This window comes from Eschrichtius robustus, chromosome 1 (assembly GCF_028021215.1).
Source record: "Eschrichtius robustus isolate mEscRob2 chromosome 1, mEscRob2.pri, whole genome shotgun sequence".
NCBI lineage: Eukaryota > Metazoa > Chordata > Mammalia > Artiodactyla > Eschrichtiidae > Eschrichtius > Eschrichtius robustus.
This window is the reverse complement of record NC_090824.1, coordinates 145,773,249-145,791,435: the sequence shown is the minus strand read 5'-3', so window position 1 is coordinate 145,791,435 and position 18,187 is coordinate 145,773,249. Positions and strand designations below refer to the sequence as shown.

The 18,187-nt window shown below is 54.5% G+C and overlaps 9 non-coding genes across 9 annotated transcripts; all 9 read right to left on the bottom strand.

The window, feature by feature from the left end:
• Positions 1–1,823: 1,823 nt before the first annotated feature.
• Positions 1,824–1,915, bottom strand: LOC137778402 (small nucleolar RNA SNORD116). Its single transcript, XR_011076870.1, has one exon. It is a non-coding gene; the product is annotated as a small nucleolar RNA SNORD116 (small nucleolar RNA).
• A 389-nt stretch (positions 1,916–2,304) lies between these two features.
• LOC137751937 (small nucleolar RNA SNORD116) lies at positions 2,305–2,396 on the bottom strand. Its single transcript, XR_011070996.1, has one exon. It is a non-coding gene; the product is annotated as a small nucleolar RNA SNORD116 (small nucleolar RNA).
• A 2,458-nt stretch (positions 2,397–4,854) lies between these two features.
• Positions 4,855–4,946, bottom strand: LOC137753369 (small nucleolar RNA SNORD116). Its single transcript, XR_011071462.1, has one exon. It is a non-coding gene; the product is annotated as a small nucleolar RNA SNORD116 (small nucleolar RNA).
• Positions 4,947–7,354: 2,408 nt separating this feature from the next.
• LOC137778398 (small nucleolar RNA SNORD116) lies at positions 7,355–7,446 on the bottom strand. The gene has a single exon (XR_011076866.1). It is a non-coding gene; the product is annotated as a small nucleolar RNA SNORD116 (small nucleolar RNA).
• Positions 7,447–7,835: 389 nt separating this feature from the next.
• Positions 7,836–7,927, bottom strand: LOC137751926 (small nucleolar RNA SNORD116). Its single transcript, XR_011070991.1, has one exon. It is a non-coding gene; the product is annotated as a small nucleolar RNA SNORD116 (small nucleolar RNA).
• A 2,458-nt stretch (positions 7,928–10,385) lies between these two features.
• LOC137753365 (small nucleolar RNA SNORD116) lies at positions 10,386–10,477 on the bottom strand. Its single transcript, XR_011071461.1, has one exon. It is a non-coding gene; the product is annotated as a small nucleolar RNA SNORD116 (small nucleolar RNA).
• Positions 10,478–12,885: 2,408 nt separating this feature from the next.
• On the bottom strand, positions 12,886–12,977 carry LOC137778392 (small nucleolar RNA SNORD116). The gene has a single exon (XR_011076865.1). It is a non-coding gene; the product is annotated as a small nucleolar RNA SNORD116 (small nucleolar RNA).
• Positions 12,978–13,366: 389 nt separating this feature from the next.
• LOC137751924 (small nucleolar RNA SNORD116) lies at positions 13,367–13,458 on the bottom strand. Its single transcript, XR_011070990.1, has one exon. It is a non-coding gene; the product is annotated as a small nucleolar RNA SNORD116 (small nucleolar RNA).
• Positions 13,459–15,916: 2,458 nt separating this feature from the next.
• LOC137752859 (small nucleolar RNA SNORD116) lies at positions 15,917–16,008 on the bottom strand. The gene has a single exon (XR_011071306.1). It is a non-coding gene; the product is annotated as a small nucleolar RNA SNORD116 (small nucleolar RNA).
• Between the last annotated feature and the right edge of the window lie 2,179 nt (positions 16,009–18,187).

The following is an 18,187-nucleotide window of genomic DNA, read 5'->3' as shown; positions in this document are numbered from 1 at the left end:
CGGCCATCAGGACAAAGAGCGCCGCCGGCCAACAACACCCTGGTCTCGGGCCCTGAAATTCCTCTCCTGAGCAATCTGCCCCGCATCACAGCAAAACGATGTCTTCCTGATCCCCTGAGACACCCTCAGGACAACTGGGCCCCCTCAGCCTAAGAGCAAGTGCCCTCTTTGGCAACAAACACGCCCTTGGCACTTATGATTCCACACAGTGGACACACCCTTAAGGCGAGAGATCTTCCACAAGGGAAGGGCCCTTGGCCGAATATGACGACCTCCATCAAAAGCGGCTCGTAGGGACCCGTGACAAAGGGCACCTGAGGAACCCCTGGACTGATCAAGGGAGACTCACCAGCAGGCATACTTCCTGGTCTCCTTCCAAGCCAGAGGAACTTCTTAGGACCGCAACCACAGCTAATGGCAAGGGAGCCATTCCAATGCCCAAAGTGGCGGAGCAAACCCTTGCAGCAACTGGGTATCTTATCGTAGCACCTTGCACATTGTCTTTCTTCCCTTCAAGGACAAGACCTTGGAGAAAACATGAGACCCAGGTCCTCCAAAACCAACGTGTCACCCACAGCCGTGCAATGAGGGAACGCCTCCAACATCCTGGACCCTTGAACCGGCATGACTTCTCTGGCTTGAAGCCATGCATGCTGGAGATCACAGGCTCGCAGCACCAGAAGGCGGCAGGACAAAATGACCCCTGCAGCACACATTCACTCCAGCCCTTAAACCTGTAGCATTTCCTTGGCAGCCAACTCGCTCCTTTCTGCATGGTTGGGCCCAAAGACCTCCGGGAAGAGCTCCAAACCTCAGGGAATGCTATGCCGACTGGGCATAGCAATGACGCTGGGCTGTCCGAAGGAACACCTTAACATCCTCAACATAGGGGCAAGGAGGCCACACAGGGACAAAACATCCCAACGGCTCCAAATCGGGCCCAGTGAGAAGACACCATACTGTGCTGTGAAGGCACCATTCAGTGGAACAAGGACCCGCCGTGAAGCACATTGAGAAAGGAGAGGAAAAGGTTGGGATGGTCCATGAATGTGCACCTGTGTTCCTTCCCTACACGGGACTCCAAATGCTCCTGAAGATATCCCAAAAGAGTTCCGGGAACCCTATGTCCACCGAACATCTATCCACCCAACAGTAAGCCTGTGGGCTTAGCCAACACTCTCACGTGTATTTCCCACTCGCCTTGCCTTCCTCTCTCCACCAGGATCCAGACGAATCCACCCCTCACCTAAGTAGCTTGATATCCCCTGGAATTGCCTAAGGCATTTTCCAACCTCTCCACACACAACACACAAGCAGGACACAACCCAAGGAGGAGCCAGCAGCGTCGCCCAAATCTGTGGGACGGTGGCCCATTTGATTTCCCCTGACCATCAGGGCAAATGTAAACTACATCCCACCTCCCAAGCTGAACATGACATAGAAGCCTGGCCTGGCCAGGACTCCTTCTCTGACCCTGAGTGCAGAGACTTCTGCTTCCTTGCGGGAACAAGGCAACGACCTGAGCTCGAGGGTGGCCTGTAGATCTCGAGGGGAAGCCAGAGGAGTACCAGTGGCTCACGCTTCCTTTCATACCTGCATACAGACCGCGGCAGGATATAGCAGTTTTGGCTAGACTCAGGTGCCCAGAGACATCAAGTTGTCCTTAGCCTTCCCATGTAGATGGACATCCCAGGCTCCTTTCCACATGGCTCTTTCTGCACGAGAAGCCCGCCACCCTCAACTTGAACAATGTTGCTGCACACGCCCACAGTAGCAAATGCGACATGGACCTCTCCCTAATTTTCCTTTGGGAGCCACGTGCTGGACCTCAGTTAGGATGAGAAGATGGTAGGTATTGCTCATTCATTTTGTTTAGATTTTGAAGGAATGCATTTATGGGAGTCATCATCGATCCACGCAGCTGCTCAAAGGCTGGACGTGCAAAGTCGCGGATTGTCAGCAAGCTAAAACCTCTCAGCAGTAGGGAGCGGCCAGACTCGAGCCACGGGGCAGAAATTGCACCCAAGTCTCAGGGCATTGGAGCTCGGGTTCCCCAGGAAGAGCCCGGAATGTGACGGGGTAGTCTCGCCGCACAAGTCCCCGTGGCCAAACATCTAGGTTTCTTCAAAGAAGTTCCGTTTACCCCCACAAGGTTTCTACCACGAACCTTGTCAAGCCAGAGGCGATGCCCTTGGGTCGTACAGAAAGCTATTGGCATTGGAGATATTCCAATGCCCAAACTGGCAGGGCAAACCCTTGCAGCAACTGGGTAACTTGCCCTGGCGCATTGTATTTTCGCCCCCGGGACTGTCAGTGACATGACCGCGGAGAAACCTGAGACCCATTCATTGGTTCAGAGTTCCAAGCAGTGCATTTATGGGAGTCATCATCAATCCACCTGCTCAAAGGCTGCACGTTCAAAGTTGCAGGCTCCACCGCAGGGCAGCCAACGATCTCAATCATGTCAGCAGTCAGGAGCGGCCAGAGCCGACCCACGGGGCTGCCAATGGAGCTAAGGATCATGGCATCGGATCTGGGGTGCCACTGGAGGAGCCAAGAAGGTGAGGGTGTAGTCTCAGGGCACAAGTCCCCGTGGCCAAACATCTAGGTTTCTGCAAAGAATTTCCACTCACCACCACAAGGTTCCTACGAGGATCCTCAAGTACTTCACGCCAAAATCACTCTGAGACTCTTTTGCCTCGACTTGCCTCAACTTGCCGCACTGTCCTCACTTCGCCAGGTTTCATGGACTATACAGAGGGCCCCATGCTGCTGCAGGTGTTTGTTCCCGGGCACTCCACCACCTGCCTCAGTGTGACAGAACACAGGGATGTTTGAGAAAAGTGAACGGGGGCACAGAGGCAAAGGGTGATACCGCCCAGCGAAGTGCGCTGCGATGTGCGCTATATCTCACCTCAACATTTCATTTGCAGCCCATCATGTCTGTGTGTCCACAGCCAAACGTGAATGCATCATGGCACAGATGCCTTCAGAGTGCACGGGCATCAACACAAAGAGCACGGCCGTCCATCAAACCCCTGGTATGGGCCTTGAACTTCCCCGCCTGAGCCGCCTCCCCACCGACACAGCATAGGGATGTCATCCTGAACCGCTGAGACACCCTCAGGGGAAATGGGATTACTCAGCGTAAGAGCCACTGCCCTCTGGGGAACCAAACCACTCCTGGCGCATACGCTTCCACACAATGGACTCAGCCTCAAGGGGAAATGTGGTCCCTGAGATCTTCCACAAGGGAACGACCCTTGGACAAATGTCACGACCTCCAACAAAAGCAGCTTGTAGGGACCGGTGACAAATCGCACCAGAGGAACTCCTGGACTGAATAATGGAGATTCACCTGTAGCCATACTTCCTGGCCTGCTGCCAAGACTGGCAACCTACCCTTAGCCCACACACAAAGCTAATGGCACGGGAACCATTCCGATGCTCAATGCGGCGGGGAAACCCTTGCAACAATGGTGTAACTTGCAGTGGTGTCTGGCACTTTCACACTCTGGGCCCATCAGTGACGTGACATTGGGGAAACCGTGAGGCCCAGGTACTCTACAAGCAACTTGTTACCCACAGCCATGCAACGAGAGAACCCAGACAACAGCCTAGACACTTGAACCGGTATGATTTGTCTGGCCTGTGGCCAGGCTCGCCGGATACCACAGTCTCGACGCACCAGCGGGTGGCAGGAAAAATGACACCCACACCACACATCCTCTCCTGCCCTTAAAACTGTAGCCTTTCCTTGGCAACCGACTCCCTTGTTTCTGCATGGTTGCGCCCAATGACCTCCTAGTAGAGCTCCAATCCTCAGGGAACGCTATGTGGGCCGAGTATAGAAATGATGCTTGGCTGTCCTCAGGAACACCTTCACATCTTCAACACAGGGGGAACGTGGCCAGACAGGGACAAAACACCCCAAGGCCTCTAAATCGGCCCCCATGAGAAGACACCATACTGTGCCATGAAGGCAACCTTTCGCTGGACAAGGACCCGCCATGAAGCAAATCGACCAAGGAGAGGAAAGAGGCGGGACAGTCCACAAAGGTGCTCCCGTATTCTCTCCCTACACGTGCCTCCAGATGCTCCTGAGGGAATCCCAAATGTGTTCCGGGGACCCCATGGCCACCGTCGATCTATCCACCCACCAATAAACCTGTGGGCTTAGTCAGCCATCTCACGTGTCTCTTTCACTCGCCTTGCCTTACTCTCTCTCCACCGGGATCCCAACGTGTCACGGCAAGATGCCAGAGCCACCCCTCACCAAGGAAGCTTGCCGTGACCAAGCTTGACTAAGGCATTTTCCAGCCCCTTCACACAGCACACACAAGCAGGGCACAACCCGAGGAGGAGCCATCAGATTGCCTAAACTCCCAGGAACACTGGCCCATTTGATTTCTCCCCTCATCAGGAGAAACCTAAATTGCATATGGTCTCCCAAGCAGAACATGACAAAGAAGCCTGGCCTAGGCCTGGAATCCTGTTCTGACCCTGAGCCTACAGACTTCTGTTTCTTTGAGGCCACACGGCAATGACCAGCAGGTGGGGGCAACCTGTAGAACACAAGCGCAGGTGGCAGAACCAGCAATGGCGCACGCTTCCTCTCCTACCTGCATGCTGAACCGTGACAGGGGACAGCAGTCCTGGCTAGACCAAGGAACAAAGAGACGGCAAGCTGTCCCAAGCCTTCCCACCTGCATTGGCATCCCAGGCTCCTTTCCCAATGGCTCTTCTCCCCATGAGATGACCACAACCCTCAACTTGAACAACGTGGCTGTGGACACCCACAGCCGCAAATGCAATGTGAACCTCTCCCTACTTTCCTTTTGGGAGCCACGTGCTGGACCTCAGTTCCAAAGAGGAGACGGTAGGGATTTTTCACTCATTTTGTTCAGATTTCCAAGGAAAGCATTTGTGGGAGTCATCATCGATCCAAACTCGGGCTCAAACGTTGGACATGCAAAGTTGCAGATTCCACCATGGGACGGCCAGCGAGCTGAATCATATCAGCGTACAGAAGTGGCCAGAGCCGAGCCATGAGTCAGGAAATGCAGCCAGTTCTCAGGGCATGAAAGCTCGTGTTCCCCGAGAAATTACCAGAAGGTGAGGGTGTAGCCCCGGTGCACACGTTCCCGTCGCCAAACCTTTAGGTTAAGCAAAGAAGTGTCCCTTACCGCAACAAGGGTTAAAGCAGGATCCTCATGGAATGCACGCCAGGACCCATCCGAGACTCCTTCGCCTGGCCTCGCCTTGCCACGCCGTCCTCCTTTCAACGGGTATCAGGGATTATACGGATGGCCCCAGGCTGCTGCTAGCATTCTTTCCCTGGCATTCCACCTGGCTCGGGTGAGAGAACACACGCAGGCTTGAGGAGGGTGCACGGGCGCAGCGAGGGACAGGTCGATACCACCCAGTGATGTGTGTTCTATCTCTCCTCAACATTTCATTTGCTGTCCGTCTTGCCTGTGTGTACGCACCCAAACGTGAAAGCATCGTGGCACAGGCGCCTTCAGAGCATGCGGCCATCAGGACAAAGAGCGCCGCCGGCCAACAACACCCTGGTCTCGGGCCCTGAAATTCCTCTCCTGAGCAATCTGCCCCGCATCACAGCAAAACGATGTCTTCCTGATCCCCTGAGACACCCTCAGGACAACTGGGCCCCCTCAGCCTAAGAGCAAGTGCCCTCTTTGGCAACAAACACGCCCTTGGCACTTATGATTCCACACAGTGGACACACCCTCAAGGCGAGAGATCTTCCACAAGGGAAGGGCCCTTGGCCGAATATGACGACCTCCATCAAAAGCGGCTCGTAGGGACCCGTGACAAAGGGCACCTGAGGAACCCCTGGACTGATCAAGGGAGACTCACCAGCAGGCATACTTCCTGGTCTCCTGCCAAGCCAGAGGAACTTCTTAGGACCGCAACCAAAGCTAATGGCAAGGGAGCCATTCCAATGCCCAAAGTGGCGGGGCAAACCCTTGCAGCAACTGGGTATCTTATTGTACCACCTTGCACATTGTCTTTCTTCCCTTCAAGGACTAGACCTTGGAGAAACCATGAGACCCTGGTCCTCCAGAACCAACGTGTCACCCACAGCCGTGCAATGAGGGAACGCCTCCAACATCCTGGACCCTTGAACCGGCATGACTTCTCTGGCTTGAAGCCATGCATGCTGGAGATCACAGGCTCGCAGCACCAGAAGGCGGCAGGACAAAATGACCCCTGCAGCACACATTCACTCCAGCCCTTAAACCTGTAGCATTTCCTTGGCAGCCAACTCGCTTCTTTCTGCATGGTTGGGCCCAAAGACCTCCGGGAAGAGCTCCAAACCTCAGGGAATGCTATGCCGACTGGGCATAGCAATGACGCTGGGCTGTCCGAAGGAACACCTTAACATCCTCAACATAGGGGCAAGGAGGCCACACAGGGACAAAACATCCCAACGGCTCCAAATCGGGCCCAGTGAGAAGACACCATACTGTGCCGTGAAGGCACCATTCAGTGGAACAAGGACCCGCCGTGAAGCACATTGAGAAAGGAGAGGAAAAGGTTGGGATGGTCCATGAATGTGCACCTGTGTTCCTTCCCTACACGGGACTCCAAATGCTCCTGAAGATATCCCAAAAGAGTTCCGGGAACCCTATGTCCACCGAACATCTATCCACCCAACAGTAAGCCTGTGGGCTTAGCCAACACTCTCACGTGTATTTCCCACTCGCCTTGCCTTCCTCTCTCCACCAGGATCCAGACGAATCCACCCCTCACCTAAGTAGCTTGATATCCCCTGGAATTGCCTAAGGCATTTTCCAACCTCTCCACACACAACACACAAGCAGGACACAACCCAAGGAGGAGCCAGCAGCGTCGCCCAAATCTGTGGGACGGTGGCCCATTTGATTTCCCCTGACCATCAGGGCAAATGTAAACTACATCCCACCTCCCAAGCTGAACATGACATAGAAGCCTGGCCTGGCCAGGACTCCTTCTCTGACCCTGAGTGCAGAGACTTCTGCTTCCTTGCGGGAACAAGGCAACGACCTGAGCTCGAGGGTGGCCTGTAGATCTCGAGGGGAAGCCAGAGGAGTACCAGTGGCTCACGCTTCCTTTCATACCTGCATACAGACCGCGGCAGGATATAGCAGTTTTGGCTAGACTCAGGTGCCCAGAGACATCAAGTTGTCCTTAGCCTTCCCATGTAGATGGACATCCCAGGCTCCTTTCCACATGGCTCTTTCTGCACGAGAAGCCCGCCACCCTCAACTTGAACAATGTTGCTGCACACGCCCACAGTAGCAAATGCGACATGGACCTCTCCCTAATTTTCCTTTGGGAGCCACGTGCTGGACCTCAGTTAGGATGAGAAGATGGTAGGTATTGCTCATTCATTTTGTTTAGATTTTGAAGGAATGCATTTATGGGAGTCATCATCGATCCACGCAGCTGCTCAAAGGCTGGACGTGCAAAGTCGCGGATTGTCAGCAAGCTAAAACCTCTCAGCAGTAGGGAGCGGCCAGACTCGAGCCACGGGGCAGAAAGTGCACCCAAGTCTCAGGGCATTGGAGCTCGGGTTCCCCAGGAAGAGCCCGGAATGTAACGGGGTAGTCTCGCCGCACAAGTCCCCGTGGCCAAACATCTAGGTTTCTTCAAAGAAGTTCCGTTTACCCCCACAAGGTTTCTACCACGAACCTTGTCAAGCCAGAGGCGATGCCCTTGGGTCGTACAGAAAGCTATTGGCATTGGAGATATTCCAATGCCCAAACTGGCAGGGCAAACCCTTGCAGCAACTGGGTAACTTGCCCTGGCGCATTGTATTTTCGCCCCCGGGACTGTCAGTGACATGACCGCGGAGAAACCTGAGACCCATTCATTGGTTCAGAGTTCCAAGCAGTGCATTTATGGGAGTCATCATCAATCCACCTGCTCAAAGGCTGCACGTTCAAAGTTGCAGGCTCCACCGCAGGGCAGCCAACGATCTCAATCATGTCAGCAGTCAGGAGCGGCCAGAGCCGACCCACGGGGCTGCCAATGGAGCTAAGGATCATGGCATCGGATCTGGGGTGCCACTGGAAGAGCCAAGAAGGTGAGGGTGTAGTCTCAGGGCACAAGTCCCCGTGGCCAAACATCTAGGTTTCTGCAAAGAATTTCCACTCACCACCACAAGGTTCCTACGAGGATCCTCAAGTACTTCACGCCAAAATCACTCTGAGACTCTTTTGCCTCGACTTGCCTCAACTTGCCGCACTGTCCTCACTTCGCCAGGTTTCATGGACTATACAGAGGGCCCCATGCTGCTGCAGGTGTTTGTTCCCGGGCACTCCACCACCTGCCTCAGTGTGACAGAACACAGGGATGTTTGAGAAAAGTGAACGGGGGCACAGAGGCAAAGGGTGATACCGCCCAGCGAAGTGCGCTGCGATGTGCGCTATATCTCACCTCAACATTTCATTTGCAGCCCATCATGTCTGTGTGTCCACAGCCAAACGTGAATGCATCATGGCACAGATGCCTTCAGAGTGCACGGGCATCAACACAAAGAGCACGGCCGTCCATCAAACCCCTGGTATGGGCCTTGAACTTCCCCGCCTGAGCCGCCTCCCCACCGACACAGCATAGGGATGTCATCCTGAACCGCTGAGACACCCTCAGGGGAAATGGGATTACTCAGCGTAAGAGCCACTGCCCTCTGGGGAACCAAACCACTCCTGGCGCATACGCTTCCACACAATGGACTCAGCCTCAAGGGGAAATGTGGTCCCTGAGATCTTCCACAAGGGAACGACCCTTGGACAAATGTCACGACCTCCAACAAAAGCAGCTTGTAGGGACCGGTGACAAATCGCACCAGAGGAACTCCTGGACTGAATAATGGAGATTCACCTGTAGCCATACTTCCTGGCCTGCTGCCAAGACTGGCAACCTACCCTTAGCCCACACACAAAGCTAATGGCACGGGAACCATTCCGATGCTCAACGCGGCGGGGAAACCCTTGCAACAATGGTGTAACTTGCAGTGGTGTCTGGCACTTTCACACTCTGGGCCCATCAGTGACGTGACATTGGGGAAACCGTGAGGCCCAGGTACTCTACAAGCAACTTGTTACCCACAGCCATGCAACGAGAGAATCCAGACAACAGCCTAGACACTTGAACCGGTATGATTTGTCTGGCCTGTGGCCAGGCTCGCCGGATACCACAGTCTCGACGCACCAGCGGGTGGCAGGAAAAATGACACCCACACCACACATCCTCTCCTGCCCTTAAAACTGTAGCCTTTCCTTGGCAACCGACTCCCTTGTTTCTGCATGGTTGCGCCCAATGACCTCCTAGTAGAGCTCCAATCCTCAGGGAACGCTATGTGGGCCGAGTATAGAAATGATGCTTGGCTGTCCTCAGGAACACCTTCACATCTTCAACACAGGGGGAACGTGGCCAGACAGGGACAAAACACCCCAAGGCCTCTAAATCGGCCCCCATGAGAAGACACCATACTGTGCCATGAAGGCAACCTTTCGCTGGACAAGGACCCGCCATGAAGCAAATCGACCAAGGAGAGGAAAGAGGCGGGACAGTCCACAAAGGTGCTCCCGTATTCTCTCCCTACACGTGCCTCCAGATGCTCCTGAGGGAATCCCAAATGTGTTCCGGGGACCCCATGGCCACCGTCGATCTATCCACCCACCAATAAACCTGTGGGCTTAGTCAGCCATCTCACGTGTCTCTTTCACTCGCCTTGCCTTACTCTCTCTCCACCGGGATCCCAACGTGTCACGGCAAGATGCCAGAGCCACCCCTCACCAAGGAAGCTTGCCGTGACCAAGCTTGACTAAGGCATTTTCCAGCCCCTTCACACAGCACACACAAGCAGGACACAACCCGAGGAGGAGCCATCAGATTGCCTAAACTCCCAGGAACACTGGCCCATTTGATTTCTCCCCTCATCAGGAGAAACCTAAATTGCATATGGTCTCCCAAGCAGAACATGACAAAGAAGCCTGGCCTAGGCCTGGAATCCTGTTCTGACCCTGAGCCTACAGACTTCTGTTTCTTTGAGGCCACACGGCAATGACCAGCAGGTGGGGGCAACCTGTAGAACACAAGCGCAGGTGGCAGAACCAGCAATGGCGCACGCTTCCTCTCCTACCTGCATGCTGAACCGTGACAGGGGACAGCAGTCCTGGCTAGACCAAGGAACAAAGAGACGGCAAGCTGTCCCAAGCCTTCCCACCTGCATTGGCATCCCAGGCTCCTTTCCCAATGGCTCTTCTCCCCATGAGATGACCACAACCCTCAACTTGAACAACGTGGCTGTGGACACCCACAGCCGCAAATGCAATGTGAACCTCTCCCTACTTTCCTTTTGGGAGCCACGTGCTGGACCTCAGTTCCAAAGAGGAGACGGTAGGGATTTTTCACTCATTTTGTTCAGATTTCCAAGGAAAGCATTTGTGGGAGTCATCATCGATCCAAACTCGGGCTCAAACGTTGGACATGCAAAGTTGCAGATTCCACCATGGGACGGCCAGCGAGCTGAATCATATCAGCGTACAGAAGTGGCCAGAGCCGAGCCATGAGTCAGGAAATGCAGCCAGTTCTCAGGGCATGAAAGCTCGTGTTCCCCGAGAAATTACCAGAAGGTGAGGGTGTAGCCCCGGTGCACACGTTCCCGTCGCCAAACCTTTAGGTTAAGCAAAGAAGTGTCCCTTACCGCAACAAGGGTTAAAGCAGGATCCTCATGGAATGCACGCCAGGACCCATCCGAGACTCCTTCGCCTGGCCTCGCCTTGCCACGCCGTCCTCCTTTCAACGGGTATCAGGGATTATACGGATGGCCCCAGGCTGCTGCTAGCATTCTTTCCCTGGCATTCCACCTGGCTCGGGTGAGAGAACACACGCAGGCTTGAGGAGGGTGCACGGGCGCAGCGAGGGACAGGTCGATACCACCCAGTGATGTGTGTTCTATCTCTCCTCAACATTTCATTTGCTGTCCGTCTTGCCTGTGTGTACGCACCCAAACGTGAAAGCATCGTGGCACAGGCGCCTTCAGAGCATGCGGCCATCAGGACAAAGAGCGCCGCCGGCCAACAACACCCTGGTCTCGGGCCCTGAAATTCCTCTCCTGAGCAATCTGCCCCGCATCACAGCAAAACGATGTCTTCCTGATCCCCTGAGACACCCTCAGGACAACTGGGCCCCCTCAGCCTAAGAGCAAGTGCCCTCTTTGGCAACAAACACGCCCTTGGCACTTATGATTCCACACAGTGGACACACCCTCAAGGCGAGAGATCTTCCACAAGGGAAGGGCCCTTGGCCGAATATGACGACCTCCATCAAAAGCGGCTCGTAGGGACCCGTGACAAAGGGCACCTGAGGAACCCCTGGACTGATCAAGGGAGACTCACCAGCAGGCATACTTCCTGGTCTCCTGCCAAGCCAGAGGAACTTCTTAGGACCGCAACCAAAGCTAATGGCAAGGGAGCCATTCCAATGCCCAAAGTGGCGGGGCAAACCCTTGCAGCAACTGGGTATCTTATTGTACCACCTTGCACATTGTCTTTCTTCCCTTCAAGGACTAGACCTTGGAGAAACCATGAGACCCTGGTCCTCCAGAACCAACGTGTCACCCACAGCCGTGCAATGAGGGAACGCCTCCGACATCCTGGACCCTTGAACCGGCATGACTTCTCTGGCTTGAAGCCATGCATGCTGGAGATCACAGGCTCGCAGCACCAGAAGGCGGCAGGACAAAATGACCCCTGCAGCACACATTCACTCCAGCCCTTAAACCTGTAGCATTTCCTTGGCAGCCAACTCGCTTCTTTCTGCATGGTTGGGCCCAAAGACCTCCGGGAAGAGCTCCAAACCTCAGGGAATGCTATGCCGACTGGGCATAGCAATGACGCTGGGCTGTCCGAAGGAACACCTTAACATCCTCAACATAGGGGCAAGGAGGCCACACAGGGACAAAACATCCCAACGGCTCCAAATCGGGCCCAGTGAGAAGACACCATACTGTGCTGTGAAGGCACCATTCAGTGGAACAAGGACCCGCCGTGAAGCACATTGAGAAAGGAGAGGAAAAGGTTGGGATGGTCCATGAATGTGCACCTGTGTTCCTTCCCTACACGGGACTCCAAATGCTCCTGAAGATATCCCAAAAGAGTTCCGGGAACCCTATGTCCACCGAACATCTATCCACCCAACAGTAAGCCTGTGGGCTTAGCCAACACTCTCACGTGTATTTCCCACTCGCCTTGCCTTCCTCTCTCCACCAGGATCCAGACGAATCCACTCCTCACCTAAGTAGCTTGATATCCCCTGGAATTGCCTAAGGCATTTTCCAACCTCTCCACACACAACACACAAGCAGGACACAACCCAAGGAGGAGCCAGCAGCGTCGCCCAAATCTGTGGGACGGTGGCCCATTTGATTTCCCCTGACCATCAGGGCAAATGTAAACTACATCCCACCTCCCAAGCTGAACATGACATAGAAGCCTGGCCTGGCCAGGACTCCTTCTCTGACCCTGAGTGCAGAGACTTCTGCTTCCTTGCGGGAACAAGGCAACGACCTGAGCTCGAGGGTGGCCTGTAGATCTCGAGGGGAAGCCAGAGGAGTACCAGTGGCTCACGCTTCCTTTCATACCTGCATACAGACCGCGGCAGGATATAGCAGTTTTGGCTAGACTCAGGTGCCCAGAGACATCAAGTTGTCCTTAGCCTTCCCATGTAGATGGACATCCCAGGCTCCTTTCCACATGGCTCTTTCTGCACGAGAAGCCCGCCACCCTCAACTTGAACAATGTTGCTGCACACGCCCACAGTAGCAAATGCGACATGGACCTCTCCCTAATTTTCCTTTGGGAGCCACGTGCTGGACCTCAGTTAGGATGAGAAGATGGTAGGTATTGCTCATTCATTTTGTTTAGATTTTGAAGGAATGCATTTATGGGAGTCATCATCGATCCACGCAGCTGCTCAAAGGCTGGACGTGCAAAGTCGCGGATTGTCAGCAAGCTAAAACCTCTCAGCAGTAGGGAGCGGCCAGACTCGAGCCACGGGGCAGAAAGTGCACCCAAGTCTCAGGGCATCGGAGCTCGGGTTCCCCAGGAAGAGCCCGGAATGTGACGGGGTAGTCTCGCCGCACAAGTCCCCGTGGCCAAACATCTAGGTTTCTTCAAAGAAGTTCCGTTTACCCCCACAAGGTTTCTACCACGAACCTTGTCAAGCCAGAGGCGATGCCCTTGGGTCGTACAGAAAGCTATTGGCATTGGAGATATTCCAATGCCCAAACTGGCAGGGCAAACCCTTGCAGCAACTGGGTAACTTGCCCTGGCGCATTGTATTTTCGCCCCCGGGACTGTCAGTGACATGACCGCGGAGAAACCTGAGACCCATTCATTGGTTCAGAGTTCCAAGCAGTGCATTTATGGGAGTCATCATCAATCCACCTGCTCAAAGGCTGCACGTTCAAAGTTGCAGGCTCCACTGCAGGGCAGCCAACGATCTCAATCATGTCAGCAGTCAGGAGCGGCCAGAGCCGACCCACGGGGCTGCCAATGGAGCTAAGGATCATGGCATCGGATCTGGGGTGCCACTGGAGGAGCCAAGAAGGTGAGGGTGTAGTCTCAGGGCACAAGTCCCCGTGGCCAAACATCTAGGTTTCTGCAAAGAATTTCCACTCACCACCACAAGGTTCCTACGAGGATCCTCAAGTACTTCACGCCAAAATCACTCTGAGACTCTTTTGCCTCGACTTGCCTCAACTTGCCGCACTGTCCTCACTTCGCCAGGTTTCATGGACTATACAGAGGGCCCCATGCTGCTGCAGGTGTTTGTTCCCGGGCACTCCACCACCTGCCTCAGTGTGACAGAACACAGGGATGTTTGAGAAAAGTGAACGGGGGCACAGAGGCAAAGGGTGATACCGCCCAGCGAAGTGCGCTGCGATGTGCGCTATATCTCCCCTCAACATTTCATTTGCAGCCCATCATGTCTGTGTGTCCACAGCCAAACGTGAATGCATCATGGCACAGATGCCTTCAGAGTGCACGGGCATCAACACAAAGAGCACGGCCGTCCATCAAACCCCTGGTATGGGCCTTGAACTTCCCCGCCTGAGCCGCCTCCCCACCGACACAGCATAGGGATGTCATCCTGAACCGCTGAGACACCCTCAGGGGAAATGGGATTACTCAGCGTAAGAGCCACTGCCCTCTGGGGAACCAAACCACTCCTGGCGCATACGCTTCCACACAATGGACTCAGCCTCAAGGGGAAATGTGGTCCCTGAGATCTTCCACAAGGGAACGACCCTTGGACAAATGTCACGACCTCCAACAAAAGCAGCTTGTAGGGACCGGTGACAAATCGCACCAGAGGAACTCCTGGACTGAATAATGGAGATTCACCTGTAGCCATACTTCCTGGCCTGCTGCCAAGACTGGCAACCTACCCTTAGCCCACACACAAAGCTAATGGCACGGGAACCATTCCGATGCTCAACGCGGCGGGGAAACCCTTGCAACAATGGTGTAACTTGCAGTGGTGTCTGGCACTTTCACACTCTGGGCCCATCAGTGACGTGACATTGGAGAAACCGTGAGGCCCAGGTACTCTACAAGCAACTTGTTACCCACAGCCATGCAACGAGAGAACCCAGACAACAGCCTAGACACTTGAACCGGTATGATTTGTCTGGCCTGTGGCCAGGCTCGCCGGATACCACAGTCTCGACGCACCAGCGGGTGGCAGGAAAAATGACACCCACACCACACATCCTCTCCTGCCCTTAAAACTGTAGCCTTTCCTTGGCAACCGACTCCCTTGTTTCTGCATGGTTGCGCCCAATGACCTCCTAGTAGAGCTCCAATCCTCAGGGAACGCTATGTGGGCCGGGTATAGAAATGATGCTTGGCTGTCCTCAGGAACACCTTCACATCTTCAACACAGGGGGAACGTGGCCAGACAGGGACAAAACACCCCAAGGCCTCTAAATCGGCCCCCATGAGAAGACACCATACTGTGCCATGAAGGCAACCTTTCGCTGGACAAGGACCCGCCATGAAGCAAATCGACCAAGGAGAGGAAAGAGGCGGGACAGTCCACAAAGGTGCTCCCGTATTCTCTCCCTACACGTGCCTCCAGATGCTCCTGAGGGAATCCCAAATGTGTTCCGGGGACCCCATGGCCACCGTCGATCTATCCACCCACCAATAAACCTGTGGGCTTAGTCAGCCATCTCACGTGTCTCTTTCACTCGCCTTGCCTTACTCTCTCTCCACCGGGATCCCAACGTGTCACGGCAAGATGCCAGAGCCACCCCTCACCAAGGAAGCTTGCCGTGACCAAGCTTGACTAAGGCATTTTCCAGCCCCTTCACACAGCACACACAAGCAGGACACAACCCGAGGAGGAGCCATCAGATTGCCTAAACTCCCAGGAACACTGGCCCATTTGATTTCTCCCCTCATCAGGAGAAACCTAAATTGCATATGGTCTCCCAAGCAGAACATGACAAAGAAGCCTGGCCTAGGCCTGGAATCCTGTTCTGACCCTGAGCCTACAGATTTCTGTTTCTTTGAGGCCACACGGCAATGACCAGCAGGTGGGGGCAGCCTGTAGAACACAAGCGCAGGTGGCAGAACCAGCAATGGCGCACGCTTCCTCTCCTACCTGCATGCTGAACCGTGACAGGGGACAGCAGTCCTGGCTAGACCAAGGAACAAAGAGACGGCAAGCTGTCCCAAGCCTTCCCACCTGCATTGGCATCCCAGGCTCCTTTCCCAATGGCTCTTCTCCCCATGAGATGACCACAACCCTCAACTTGAACAACGTGGCTGTGGACACCCACAGCCGCAAATGCAATGTGAACCTCTCCCTACTTTCCTTTTGGGAGCCACGTGCTGGACCTCAGTTCCAAAGAGGAGACGGTAGGGATTTTTCACTCATTTTGTTCAGATTTCCAAGGAATGCATTTGTGGGAGTCATCATCGATCCAAACTCGGGCTCAAACGTTGGACATGCAAATTTGCAGATTCCACCATGGGACGGCCAGCGAGCTGAATCATATCAGCGTACAGAAGTGGCCAGAGCCAATCCATGAGTCAGGAAATGCAGCCAGTTCTCAGGGCATGAAAGCTCGTGTTCCCCGAGAAATTACCAGAAGGTGAGGGTGTAGCCCCGGTGCACACGTTCCCGTCGCCAAACCTTTAGGTTAAGCAAAGAAGTGTCCCTTACCGCAACAAGGGTTAAAGCAGGATCCTCATGGAATGCACGCCAGGACCCATCCGAGACTCCTTCGCCTGGCTTCGCCTTGCCACGCCGTCCTCCTTTCAACGGGTATCAGGGATTATACGGATGGCCCCAGGCTGCTGCTAGCATTCTTTCCCTGGCATTCCACCTGGCTCGGGTGAGAGAACACACGCAGGCTTGAGGAGGGTGCACGGGCGCAGCGAGGGACAGGTCGATACCACCCAGTGATGTGTGTTCTATCTCTCCTCAACATTTCATTTGCTGTCCGTCTTGCCTGTGTGTACGCACCCAAACGTGAAAGCATCGTGGCACAGGCGCCTTCAGAGCATGCGGCCATCAGGACAAAGAGCGCCGCCGGCCAACAACACCCTGGTCTCGGGCCCTGAAATTCCTCTCCTGAGCAATCTGCCCCGCATCACAGCAAAACGATGTCTTCCTGATCCCCTGAGACACCCTCAGGACAACTGGGCCCCCTCAGCCTAAGAGCAAGTGCCCTCTTTGGCAACAAACACGCCCTTGGCACTTATGATTCCACACAGTGGACACACCCTTAAGGCGAGAGATCTTCCACAAGGGAAGGGCCCTTGGCCGAATATGACGACCTCCATCAAAAGCGGCTCGTAGGGACCCGTGACAAAGGGCACCTGAGGAACCCCTGGACTGATCAAGGGAGACTCACCAGCAGGCATACTTCCTGGTCTCCTTCCAAGCCAGAGGAACTTCTTAGGACCGCAACCACAGCTAATGGCAAGGGAGCCATTCCAATGCCCAAAGTGGCGGAGCAAACCCTTGCAGCAACTGGGTATCTTATCGTAGCACCTTGCACATTGTCTTTCTTCCCTTCAAGGACAAGACCTTGGAGAAAACATGAGACCCAGGTCCTCCAGAACCAACGTGTCACCCACAGCCGTGCAATGAGGGAACGCCTCCAACATCCTGGACCCTTGAACCGGCATGACTTCTCTGGCTTGAAGCCATGCATGCTGGAGATCACAGGCTCGCAGCACCAGAAGGCGGCAGGACAAAATGACCCCTGCAGCACACATTCACTCCAGCCCTTAAACCTGTAGCATTTCCTTGGCAGCCAACTCGCTCCTTTCTGCATGGTTGGGCCCAAAGACCTCCGGGAAGAGCTCCAAACCTCAGGGAATGCTATGCCGACTGGGCATAGCAATGACGCTGGGCTGTCCGAAGGAACACCTTAACATCCTCAACATAGGGGCAAGGAGGCCACACAGGGACAAAACATCCCAACGGCTCCAAATCGGGCCCAGTGAGAAGACACCATACTGTGCTGTGAAGGCACCATTCAGTGGAACAAGGACCCGCCGTGAAGCACATTGAGAAAGGAGAGGAAAAGGTTGGGATGGTCCATGAATGTGCACCTGTGTTCCTTCCCTACACGGGACTCCAAATGCTCCTGAAGATATCCCAAAAGAGTTCCGGGAACCCTATGTCCACCGAACATCTATCCACCCAACAGTAAGCCTGTGGGCTTAGCCAACACTCTCACGTGTATTTCCCACTCGCCTTGCCTTCCTCTCTCCACCAGGATCCAGACGAATCCACCCCTCACCTAAGTAGCTTGATATCCCCTGGAATTGCCTAAGGCATTTTCCAACCTCTCCACACACAACACACAAGCAGGACACAACCCAAGGAGGAGCCAGCAGCGTCGCCCAAATCTGTGGGACGGTGGCCCATTTGATTTCCCCTGACCATCAGGGCAAATGTAAACTACATCCCACCTCCCAAGCTGAACATGACATAGAAGCCTGGCCTGGCCAGGACTCCTTCTCTGACCCTGAGTGCAGAGACTTCTGCTTCCTTGCGGGAACAAGGCAACGACCTGAGCTCGAGGGTGGCCTGTAGATCTCGAGGGGAAGCCAGAGGAGTACCAGTGGCTCACGCTTCCTTTCATACC